We start from the raw sequence: 13,466 nt of genomic DNA on the forward strand, positions 1-13,466 counted from the left end.
CACACGAGCACACATCTAAATTTGTAAATCAAATAAATTAGGCAACTCACAGAACGTCCTCTTCTTTATGGCAATGTCCTGCCACTGCCGACATGCCCCCGGTTAGTCCAACAGTTGTACATGTCATAAATCAATCAGGTTGTTACATATTGAATTCTCAATGATCAGAAGAAGCTCAGGATCTGTTTGTTCGGGTGTCATCAGGAACTGATGTGTCATCAGGATTTAGCATGTCATCAGTATTTGGATGACATCAGTATTTGAAGACAGTCTGCTTAAAAGGATTTGTTCTGTTCCTTGTAATGTGGAGCAAATATCTTTTATATCTGAGTTATAGGATAGGACTTTATCTATTCAATTGAAGATATGTATCAGTTTCAGTTAGCTTTTGATAATGCATATCTTAGATTGATTTGTTGTAGCTGTATAGTATATAAACACAGTTTAGGTCATCACTTAGTGTATCGATCTCGAGTATCATTCGACCTAGCAGCTCTCAAGAACATCAGTATTTCTTGAGAGGATTTTGTAACAGTTTTTTATCAGAAATATAAAAAGCTATTATATTTTATTACTTGTTCAAAACATTTATACAATTGTATCCAACCCCCTTAAACAATTGTATCTTCACTGGGCAACAATTGGTATCAGAGCTCACTGATAAATTTACAATAAAAAACGATCTAAACATGTTTCTGAACAAGTATGAAAGCATTAAAATTCCCATTTTGAAAAAGGCTGAATATCCAACATGGAAGGTGAAGATGCTCATGCACCTGGAAGCTACAGATCCAGATTATCTCGATGTAATCAATGATGGACCCTTCTTGCCAACAAAAATGGTGCCTGCAACTCCCACTGTTGCTGAACATTATCAGCTGAAGGAGAGGACTGAGTGTGGACACCAGAATAGAAAGTAGCTGTGCTAAAAGATGCAAAGGTAAGAAACATTTTGCATAACAGTCTTGATTCTGTGATGTCAAACAGGGTTATAGCCTACAGGACTGCCAAAGAGATCTAGGATGGTCTTGAAACTCAATGTCAAGGAACTATGGCCATCAAGAAGAATAGAAGAGCTGTTCTGATTAAAGAATATGAACACTTTGAGGCTTGGCCTGATGAAAGTCTCACTGACATCTATGACAGATTTCTGACCCTGCTCAACAATCTGGCTTTGGTGGAAAAGGTGTATGATCGATAGGATTCAAACACCAAGTTTTTGAGAGCTTTGAGTGAAGAATGGGAGACTCAGACTTCAATCATACGACATCAGTATGATCTAGAAGTAATTACTCTGGATGAAGTCTATGGCATACTGAGAACTCATGATTTGGAGGTTCAGCAAAGGAGGGAGAGGAAAAGCAATAAAAGGAAATCTCTTGCTTTAAAAGTAAATGATAAAGCGTCAAAAGAAAAGTCTGTTGGAGCTGTACGAAAGAAGAACAATTTGCCAGAATCAGATACTGATGATTCATCATCAAATCCTGATGATGATACTGATTCTGAAACTAATGAGAACATGACAGATTCTGATATCATGAAAATGGCCGCATTACTGGTTAAGGGCTTCAGGAGAATGCAATTCAGGAAGTCTAAGAACAACAGAAGATTCAGGAAGGAAGAAGTTCACTGGAGGTGAAAGGAAGTCAACTGGGAGAAAAGATGGAAAGGACTCTAAAGCTAGGAAGGTAGACATGACAAAGATCAAGTGCTACAACTGTGATGAACCTAGTCACTTTGCCTCAGAGTGCAAGAAAACAAAGCATGATAAAGGGAAGAACAAAGCCCTAATCACTTCAATCAAGAATTAGATGGACTCCCCTGATTCTGAAGATGAAGACACATGCTATGCACTGATGGCTAGTCTTGATGATCCTGCTTCATCTGAGTCTAAGGTACAAATTCCTTTCTTCTCCTTTGATACTGAAAATTTATCTGAGTTGAAATCTACTCTTAAATCTTTGCATGGAAATTTTAAAAATAAGACTCTAGAAAATGATAGACTTATAACTGAAATTGAGATCTTGAAATCTAGGAATGAAAAGTTAGAGTCTGACTTAATAAACCAGATAGATTTGAAGAAAGAATGTGAAAGAGCTAAATATACAATAAAGATTCTTGAGGCTATATACCATATGTTAGAAAAGGATCTAGAAAATGAGAGAAAAACCCTTAAAGCCTGGACTGATTCAGGCAAAAAGGTTCATGAGATAATCTCAAAGAAAAACTGGAAAGAATGCCTAGGCTATAAAGATGGAGTTAAGGATGTTGATACTGAAAATAAAATTACCCTTAAAACCCCTGTTAAGTTTATCTCTACAGAAGCTGATGAACCCAAATCCACTTTTGAAAGGGTTCAACATCAGTATCACAAGAAAAATAGGTAAGTGATAAAACTCAAAGAAAGGAAAGCAAGGAAACCATTAAGTCTGTTAATAAAGAAAAGAACATAGGACTTTTGTCAGCAAGACAATTGAAAAAGAAATTATCTGAGGTTACTGACAAACATCAAGTAAAAAGTCCTAAAAGAAACAGGAATGGTAAGCAAGGTATTTCTAAGGATTCAAATTACAAGGTTGTTCCCAATGCTCCTAGAAAAACTTGTTTTAACTGTGGAAATACTAATCATCTTGTTATTGATTGCAGGAGGAATAAGAAAATGAAAACTGTTATTCCTGAGTCTGATGTTAGGGGTAGATCAGTATTTTATAAACCAAAAAATCCTTATTTTCATTGTGGTAGTAGCTGGCATTCGATTTATACTTGTAGTTCTTATCACAAGTTGTATCATAATTATTATGAACCTTTGCCTAAATTAATAAAGTTGCTTGTGTGCTTAATTCTATTGGTTTTAATAAATCTGCTTCTGACAAGACAAATCCTGACAAAGGAAAAACTGTCAAAAATACTCCTGACACATAAAGGCTTAAGTTGTCCAAAAAGAGGGCCCAACAAGCGTGGGTCCTTAAAAATCCTTCTAATTAATTATTCTTCTGATTGCAGGGTAACAAGAAAAATATACTTGTCTTGGATAGTGGATGTTCAGGACACATGACTGGAAATAAATCCCTGCTGTCAGAATTTGAGAAGAAGGCTGGCCCAGATGTATCTTATGGAGATGGGAATGTAAGACACACTCTGGGATATAGCAAGTTGATAATTGGAAAGGTAGTAATAGAGAATGTAGCTTTGGTGGATGGACTGAAGCATAATCTTCTGAGCATCAGTCAAATCACTGACAGAGGTTATCATGTTGTATTCTATGACTCACACTGTGAAGTTGTTCATAACAAGTCAAAGAAAATTGTCTTGATAGGATACAGAAGGTAATATTTATGAAGCAAGGCTACATGAAAGTCTTGAAAAGGAAGCTACTTGCCTTATCTCTAAGGCATCAGTAGATGAGAGCTGGAACTGGCATAAAAAGCTCTCACATCTCAACTTCAATTCAATCAATGAACTTGCCAAGAAGGAGCTTGTAAGAGGATTGTCAAACATGCAATACTCATATGATGGTCTTTGTGATATTTTCCAAAAGTCCAAACAGAGAAGAGTATCTTTCAAAAGCAAAACTGAATTCTCCATTTCTGAGCCATATCACATGCTACATCTGGACCTCTTTGGACCAGTGAACATAATATCCATCAACAAGAAAAGGTACACACTTGTAATTGTTGATGATTTTACTAGATATACATGGGTTTATAGTCTATACAGGAAGGATGAAACTCCAGAAATTCTTCTAGACCATATAAGCCAATTTGAAAATGGATCCACACATAAAGTGAAAATTCTGAGAAGTGATAATGGCACTGAATTCAATAACTAAAAAATGGAGGAATTCTGCAAGTATAAAGGCATAGACCAACAATTCTCAGCTCCTGGTACACCTCAGCAAAATGGTGTTGTTGAGAGGAAGAACAGAACCTTGATTGAAGCTGACAGAACTCTGCTAGAAGAAGCAAAACTACCACTTACTTTTGGGCTGAAGCAGTAAACACAGCATGTTATACTCAGAATATCACTCTGATAAACATACATAGTGTTACTCCTTATCAAATGCTAAAAGAAAAGAAGCCCAGTCATAGACATCTTCATGTATTTGGATGTAAGTGCTTTGTTTTGAGAACTTATACTGATCAACTTGGAAAGTTTGAATCAAAGGATGATGGAGGAATCTTTGTTGGATACTCACCATCAAAAGCATACAGAGTGTTCAATCTGAGAACATACACTGTAGTAGTCTCCATAAATGTATCTTTCGATGATAAGAAGATTCCTGGTTTTGAAGAAGACACTCATGAAAGCTTAAGCATTGCAAATGAAAGTGCTTTGTTGGAATCTAGATTTAAATCTAATGAACTGTCAAATCCTGATGATCCAAATCCTAACACTCCTTCAGATTCTGAAGATAATCAATGTACTAACGAACCTGCATATGTTGAGGGGGAGCAACAGCAAGGGTCAACTGATGGTACTAACACTGAAGAATCATCTCAAGATTCTTCTCAATCAAATCTCTCAGAATCTAATGCTGACTCAACATCAGATGAACACGAGTCAAGTCCCAATATTTCATAAGGAAATAACACAACAGATTCAGGGGGAGCCTCAAATGCATTTGATGAGGCATACAATTCAGGGGGAGCATCTAGCTCTAGAAGGACACTTCCAAGTGCCAGAAAATGGACTAAGGATCATACTCCTGATCTGATCATTGGAAATCCTGATAATGGTGTAAAGACAAGAAGTGCAACTCAGAATGAATGTTTATACCATAATCTACTTTCAAAAGAAGAACCAAAAAAAGTAGAAGATGCACTTAAGGATGCAGATTGGGTCATGGCTATGCAAGAAGAACTGAATGAGTTCGAAAGAAATAAAGTATGGAAGCTGGTGCCTAGACCTAAAAATAGGTCAATTGTGGGCACAAAGTGTGTCTTTAGAAATAAGACTGATTCTGATGGAACAATCATCAGAAACAAGGCAAGATTGGTGGCAAAAGGTATTGACTATGATGAGACATTTGCTCCTGTTGCTAGGTTGGAAGCAATCAGAATCTTTTTGGCATATGCTGCTCACAAGAAGTTCAAGGTCTTCCAGATGGATGTCAAGAGTGCATTTCTCAATGGAGAACTTGAAGAAGAAGTCTACATTGAACAACCACCAGGATTTGTGGATCCTAAACATCCTGACTATGTTTACAGACTTGATAAAATACTCTATGGACTGAAGCAAGCACCTAGAGCATGGTATGAAACCCTTGCTCAGTTTCTACTTGAAAATGGATTCAAAAGAGGTACAATAGATGAAACCTTATTTTATCTGAATAAAGGTAAAGATTTGCTTTTAGTCCAAATTTATGTGGATGATATCATTTTTGGATCAACTAATCAAACACTGTGTGATAAGTTTTCAAAAATGATGCAATCAAGATATCAGATGAGTATGATTGGAGAGATGAACTACTTCCTAGGCTTGCAGATTAAACAGACTGATAATGGCATTTATATCAATCAGTCCAAGTACACAAGAAATCTACTGAAGAGGTTTAATATGCAAGAAAGTGCAACTGCAAGTACTCCTATGGCAACTGCTACAAAAGTTGATCCAAATGAAGGTACAACAATTGATGTCACATCTTACAGAGGTATGATTGGTACTCTGTTATACCTAACTGCTAGCAGGCCAGACATTATGTTTGCCACTTGTTTGTGTGCAAGATTTCAGGAAAATCCAAGGGAGCCACATCTAATTGCAGTAAAGAGAATTTTCAGATACCTCAAGGGTACTGTTTCACTTGAACTTTGGTATGCAAGGGAAGCTGATTTTGCATTATGTGGTTATTCAGATGCTGATTTTGCTGGATGCAAAATAGACAGGAAGAGTACATCAGGAAACTGTCAGTTCTTGGGAGGCATATTAGTCTCATGGTTCAGCAAGAAGCAGAAATCTATATCTACTTCAACTGCTGAGGCTGAATATATTGCAGATGGAAGTTGTTGTGCTCAGTTGTTATGGATGAGAAATCAGCTCATGGACTATGGATTATCATTCTAAAAAATTCCTATTTATTGTGATAATCAAAGTGTTATTGCTATGACAGGAAATCCGGTGCAACACTCTCTTACAAAGAACATCAGTATCAGATATCACTTCATAAGAGAGCATGTCATGGAAGGAAGCATAGAGCTTCATTTTGTTCCTACTGATCAGCAGCTGGCTGATATCTTCACAAAGTCATTACCTGAAACAACATTTACAAATCTTGTGAATGAACTTGGTATGGTTAATTGGGACAAATAAATTTATTTCAATTTATATTTGATCAAATCCTGATGTATACTGATCAAATCCTGATATGTCCTAAATGCTGTGTTTTTCGATATTAAGCCAGAAATATTTGATGTATTTCATTTTTATATGCATGATAAATCAAGTGAATTTATTTGCTAAATGTGCATGTATGAATAAATATATCACTGTCATCATTACACATCAGTCTAGGGAGACGCACCTTAAAAGATATCTTTTGGTTAAATCATTAAGTTAATTCTACACTTAATAATTAATCAGCACTCTAGTCCCCTGATATTCCTTTGGCTATCATCTCCTATTCTCACACAAAATGATTCTCTCTCTCTAATTTCTCACTCATTTCTTCTATCACAAAAATGGTTCTTGTAAACATGTTCATGAACTATGAGAATTTCCACGTCGAGTTCAGTTGTTATAACTGGGAGCAGGAATGGCACATCACTACCATTCCCGATGAGATATGGAACTTGGTTCCACAAGAGATTCAGAAAAATCTCATGTTCTTTGAGATGAACTATGAACTCCATCTCGATCGCTTGGAAGAAGCACAGAGAGAGGCTCTTTTTCAGCAAGAACAAATCATCCGTCTTTCGGTGCTAGTTGTCAATAGTAGGAGGAACTAATCAACAGCCTTAGTTCTTGGACCAAGGCTGTTGATGTTCACCATCTTAGACTAGGAATATCTTGTAATCTTTTGCATGTAATCTACAAATTTCATGAAATGTACTCTTCTGAAATATTAATGAAATTTCTTTTGATTGCAAATTTAGTCTATGTTTATCTCGTATTGTATGCATGTGAATGTTCTTTTTGAAGCCTGTTAATCTTCACATCATCTACTTAAATTATATTTCTTGATGATTATTTTGATTAAAATCGTGGTTTGCTAATAATTTGTGCTATCTTGATAATCAACTGTTGAATTCGAATCGACATATCCTGAGATTATCAAATCCTGACAGAAGAAAGGTTTCAAATCATGACGACCTCTCTTCTTTACTCTGGTAATTTTGATTATGGTAATACTATATTACAGTTCATAATTGCTAGGAGAGCAGATGCTTCAGGAGTAATAGTGTATACTAGATTTTTACAACTGATTTTCAATTATCTATGTCTTAATGCTATTTTTGATGATGATGGATTACTCCCTATTTTTCAAATTTCTGAAAAAGCAATCACTGATCATATTAAAAGAGATGAAAAGAATAAATTTTCAGGACCACCCTTTCTTCCTAAAGAGGTCAGACAATTTTTGTTACGAAATAGACCTATTCCTACACAAGTGCCTGCAAATCCTGATGCAGGCACCTCTGTCACAGTTCCTGATGCAGGCACCTCTGTCACAGTTCCTGATGCTGAGAATCAAGAAACCACCCATCTTGTTTCTAACCCAAGCATTTCTTCTTCCAAACAGCAAACACATCAAGCTCATAAATTAGCCTCCTCTGTTGTCTCTTAAAAGACATCAGTTGTAACAAAGAAAAGGCTGTTTAAGAAATCTGTCACATCTGGACAGAAAGCTAAACAAGCCTCACTGAGTGAGAGTGAGAAGAAAGAAGACTGCTTTCCAATCAGGAAAAGAAGACTGATCATACAAAATAATTCCGACTCAGATGATCAGATGCCAAAAGGATCTTTATCAACAATCAAGAAGTCCATTGATCAACATCCTGATGACTTGATTGACACTACTGGAACCAATGAGCCAACTACTGATGCTAGTGCTCTGCCTGACAAGCTTTAAGTAATTGAAGCAACTGCTGAACACAAGAAAACTGCAAAGAGCTAGTTGAAAAGAAGAAGTGAAGAAGTAGTTGGATATATCAGAAAGAAGAAGACTCGGCCTCTTGACAAGGATGTTAGTACACAAGAACCTAGGTCTAAAAGGGATTTAGCAACTACAAAACATCCAGTTACACAAGAACCATCTTCTTAAAGGGAAGATGTAGACACTGAGGCTGCACAGATCATTGTTAATATTGCTCAGAGTGATCTTCTTGTTGACTCTGTTCAACTACTACAGGAAAAGCAAACTCATCAGGAGATACTGTCACAGGTGGATGCAATCATCAATGATCCTATTTTTGAGAAGAGCACACAAGAACCTTCACCAAGCATTGCTGAAGAAGCTCATATGTCTCAGACTCCACAAGAACCATCAGTTCAAATTACTGATGTTGGTCTTTCACCTTCTCCTGATAGATCAAATCCTGATGTTGCAACAGCTCCTACTGAGAATCATCCTTCAACTACACTAGCCACGATTGATGATCCATTACTGGTTGCTAGTTTGAAAAAGCATCCTGATGTGCTGTTTGTTCCTCCACTTTCATCACTTCTATTTGAGGAATCACCTTCAGGTATTGCTAACTTCTCATATATTCTCATGTTTTTATGATTATAAATAGTCTCTTCCTTGAGGTTGCCTCTATTTATATGACAAGCATACAACTCTTCTCATCCATCTCTTATTTCTTTGCTAAATATGTGATTGAGCCTTTCTGTGAGACTGTGTGAAAATATCAGATTTTTTTTTTTTGAGTGGCAGTCTCCTGTACTGGCAAAAGGAGAGGTAACTTTGAGACAAGAATCTTATAAGTTTTTCTTTACTTATAAAGTTTCTTTTGTGAGAATAATATTACTCTTAAAAGTAATACATTGTGTGAGAAGTGATGAGATCACTTGAAAAAAACAGAGAGATTTAGGTGTTACCTTGTTTCTGTTTCAGGATCTCATCAGCCACAAGCATCTCTTGTAAAGAATCTGGATAAAGGCAAGGCAATTCTGCCAGACTCTGCAAATTATTCTGATGGCTTGTCTAATTTTGATAATGACAGTGATGAAGATGATTATGATTCAGCTCCGCTTAAGTCTACAATTGATGCATCTAAGAAGTCCAATGTTGGTTCTTCTTCGCACTTCAATGAAAATCCCTCTTATTACAATGCTAATGCTGAACACTTTAGACAGACAGAGTGGGATTATAAATAGAGACTTGCAAATTCTTCTATCTCGTCGGTGGTTGGCCTGCAACATATTCATCGTACTTATGATGAAATTCAAACTCCTGACCTGAAGTTGCATCTTAAGGCCCCAACCATTTCTGTTAAAGGAATTCACTCTGATCTTGATGAAATGAAGAAGTCTCATGCTGCTGTCAAGGAGAAAATTGATGGATTTTTACTTCACACACCTAACTCAGCTGAAATCAAAAGTGTGAAATATACCATCATAGATGTTGTTAAATCTCAAGACAGCATGACCTCTAGACTTTCCTCCTTAGAAGATAAGGTTTCTTCCATAGGTGACAAACTGGATGCTCTGTTTTCTCCTTTCAAATACTGATGCCAAAAAGGGGGAGAAGATAGTTGCTACAAAATGTACACCAGATTCTATCCAGACAAAAGATAAAAATATTGATGATGATGGTGATAAGAATAATCCAGTTACAGATGTTCAAATTGCTTCTACTACTCAATAAACTCAACATTCCAAGAAGAATGATTCTTCAGGACAAAGGAAGTCTACTGGTGCTTATAAAGCCAAGCACAAGACTACTGCTGGTGCTCCTGAGGATGATGACATTACAATCTCTAATTTAGCAGATGCTAAAGGGTTGTTCTTTCCTTATAGGCATAAGGAAACAGGTGAAGAGATTGTCTTCTATTACAAAGACAAGAAGTTTGAGCAAAAGAATGCTAGGAGTGCTCTTGGGTATATAACTAAAGAATTTCCTGATCTAACACCTGAAGAAGCAGTTATGCAACAAAAGGAGCTTTTGGCTCAAATTGAAGCTGAAGCTAACATTTCTAAGGGAAGAGGAAAAAAAGGTGGTAGATCTGCAAGAGCAAGAGAAAGAGGAAGAGGAGGAAGAACTTCTAAACCAAGTCAAGTGACTGCATTTAATTCTACTTTTCTGAATTTTCTATCCAGAGAAGGGTATGTTCCTATAAAAGGACATGAAGGTCATGAAGAAAATGAAGAAGTTCAGAAGCCAGAAGAGTTGATTATACCAAGGAAGAAAAGATCAGCCACTGACATTGATCAAGCTGATACAGCAAATCAGAATGTAACTCCTGATGCAGACACAAATCCTGAAGTAAAAGCAGATCCTGATGCTATGAACCTGATAACTAATTTTGACTCTGATGAAAAGGTGATCAAAGCATTAAATGACTCAGCCCTTACTCCAGTAGTCACTCCTCATACTTCAGAGGTTGATGAAAAGGAAAAGGTTGATAGGAGAAAAGCTGATCAAGCATGCAAGGAATATTTATAGAGAGTTTTAAAATCAAAAAGAGAGCTATGACATAAAACAAAAGGGAAGATTAGTAATCTGTCTACAAGTTATGCTCCTCTCAGCAATAAGGATAGAAGATGGAAAGATATTCATACATTCGATTATCCTAAAGGGTTCAAGCATATTGAATTTGTGTCATTTGGGTTAAGAGATTCTATTTCAGAACAGGAAGATGTTGATAAATCCATCAAGAAACTTTCTTGGGTGGAATACAATGAGAAACTAAAGCTTATCAAATCTTGAACCAGAGAAGGCATTGGTCATTCTAATATGGAGATTTTAAATTCGGATCTACTGGATACAAATACTCTGATAGAAAATCTTGGTGAAAGAATTTCTCCTTCACATCTTGAGAAAGTTGAAGCTGTGAAGATTGTTCATAGAAAGATAAATGATAATGATGTCAGAGAAGAGATTATGTACTTTTTCAGGGATGGTAAAGTAAAAAGCTTTACATTGCAGCAACTCTTAATGAAGACTATGACAGAATTGAAATACATTCACTATCTTCTTAGAGTTGAGAACAGTGTCACCAGAGTCTGGTCTTCTATGATACTTGAAGTCATCAGAAGAAGAGTCATGACAAAAGATGATAAATACAATGGTGATTATGTTCCTGAGTACAGAACTTATGAAGGGTTTTTTAGCACATAAACACAGTGAAAACGTAAATTTAAATCTTAAAAAAAAAACGAAACCCTCCGCAGGATCTATGCGAAAAATAATATTTAATTCATAGTTTAGTATGTTTACCTTAAGAAGCTTTACGTTAATGGAAAGATGGAGGTCTTTAATGGCGATCCAAAAACGCTGAACGGAGATCCTTAGCAGCTGCTCCTCAAGTGTGAAGCACTCCACCGGTATCCACCAAGAAAACGATGTAATGGAGGAGGAGATGAGAGAATTAGGGTTTTGTAAATCTTTTTGGTTGAGGAAAAAATAGGGTCTATAATAGTATATTTATAGGCAAAATTTTCAGCTGAAAATTTTCCCATAAAATATTATTATTATTAAACCTTTATTATTCTCACTAATAATTAAAACACCTTTTAATTATTAATCCTTTTTCTAAACTCTTTAGAAATAATTCTCACTTGATTTAATTTCCAAAAATTAATTCTTAATTAATAATATTAAGAACCTTTTCTTAATTAATTTATAATCAATTAAATCTCATTTAATCAATTATTAAATTTTCCAATTAATTATTTATTTCATAAATAAATAATTATCAGCCATTATTAATTAATTAATTAATTCCTCCACCATTAAATCATTCTCTTTTATGGTGTGACCCTGTAGGTTCAATATTAAGCCAGTAGTAGAAATAAATAATAATAAAACTATTTTATCATTATTTATATAAATTCTCTAATTCATTAAATATGATTAATTAATTAATCATATTTATTCTACATCATGAGAGATACTTCTCAGCATATCGCGACTATCCGGATAATACGAATTCATTGCTTAGAATACCAAGAACCTATTCAGTGAGTAGTTACCGTACAATCAATTCCTTCTACCCTGCAATGTCACGATTAAATATAAGGCATGGAACTTGTGTCAAGCCTATCTTATTTAATCACTTGCTTTCCCATTCACTATGCTTAGTTCTATTTAATGTAAATTAGAAACTCCTTTCTAATTTCATTCACTCTGGCCAGAGATTCCTGAACTAGCATAAGTGGATCAGCATTGAACATTCTCTTCCTTCACTGGAAGGGGTAGATCCTTTATTGACCATACACTATCTTCGTGTACAAATTCCTATACCCAGTAGAGCCCTTATAATTTTCCCTTGAGACTAAAAACTAAACCAAAGCATAGTTCAGTGTACACAAGATGACTATGATGACCTCAAGTCTAAGGATACTTGTACAACTATCACTATGTGAACAACTGCTGACACGTGAGTGAACTCCATCAGTTGTTCAGCTGTGTGAGTCATGTTCAGTGAACTTATTCTATAATAAGCACCAACATACTAGCTATAGTGTCACCACACAAATGTCTATGAGAACAGACATCCTTCATAATGAAGCAAGCATAGTATGTACCGATCTTTGCGGATTATTAATTACCAGTTAGTAATCCTACGACCAGGAACTATTTAAGTTTAGAGTTATCATCTTTTAGGTCTCATTATTATGATCTCATCACAATCCATAAAAAGTTTTACTCTAAACTGTGGTATATCTTATTTAAACATTTAAATAGATAGAGCCCGCAATAAAAACAAAACAAGTCTTTTATTAATATCAATGAAATCAATATAAATTACATAAAAGTTATTCCTAAATCCTCATACATGATTGGACTTAGGACATATCTCTTTCAACTTATACTGGTCAAGAAATGCAAATGAAAAAGGGAGCTGCAATACTACAAGTTTTTCTCAACAGTCCTCAGTTATCCTTCAGTCCTGATCATGAAGATGTAAGTTTGAGCTTCATGTTAATTGGTGATCTTGAGATTAGCAAAAGCTCAATTTCTAAGTTGAGATCAGCCATCTATCAGCTTGGAGAAGACATTGAAGAAAAAGAGAGAGTTGAAGAAAAAGCTTGTTAAAGTCCTACGAGATGAGGAAGAAAGATTGAAAAACTTTCTCGGAACAATTGTCAGTTATCTGAAGATACTGAAGTAAGATTTACTCCTTGTACATTTTGTATATTGGTTTTGGCATCATTGAGAATGGAATTTATGCTTCATTACATTAAAGGCAATATAAAAAGCTCTCCCCCAATGTAACGATCTCGAGTATCATTCGACCTAGCAGCTCTCAAGAACATCAGTATTTCTTGAGAGAATTTTATAACAGTTTTTATCAGAAATATAAAAA

This window comes from Apium graveolens, chromosome 8 (assembly GCF_009905375.1).
Source record: "Apium graveolens cultivar Ventura chromosome 8, ASM990537v1, whole genome shotgun sequence".
In the NCBI taxonomy this organism is placed as follows: Eukaryota; Viridiplantae; Streptophyta; class Magnoliopsida; order Apiales; family Apiaceae; genus Apium; species Apium graveolens.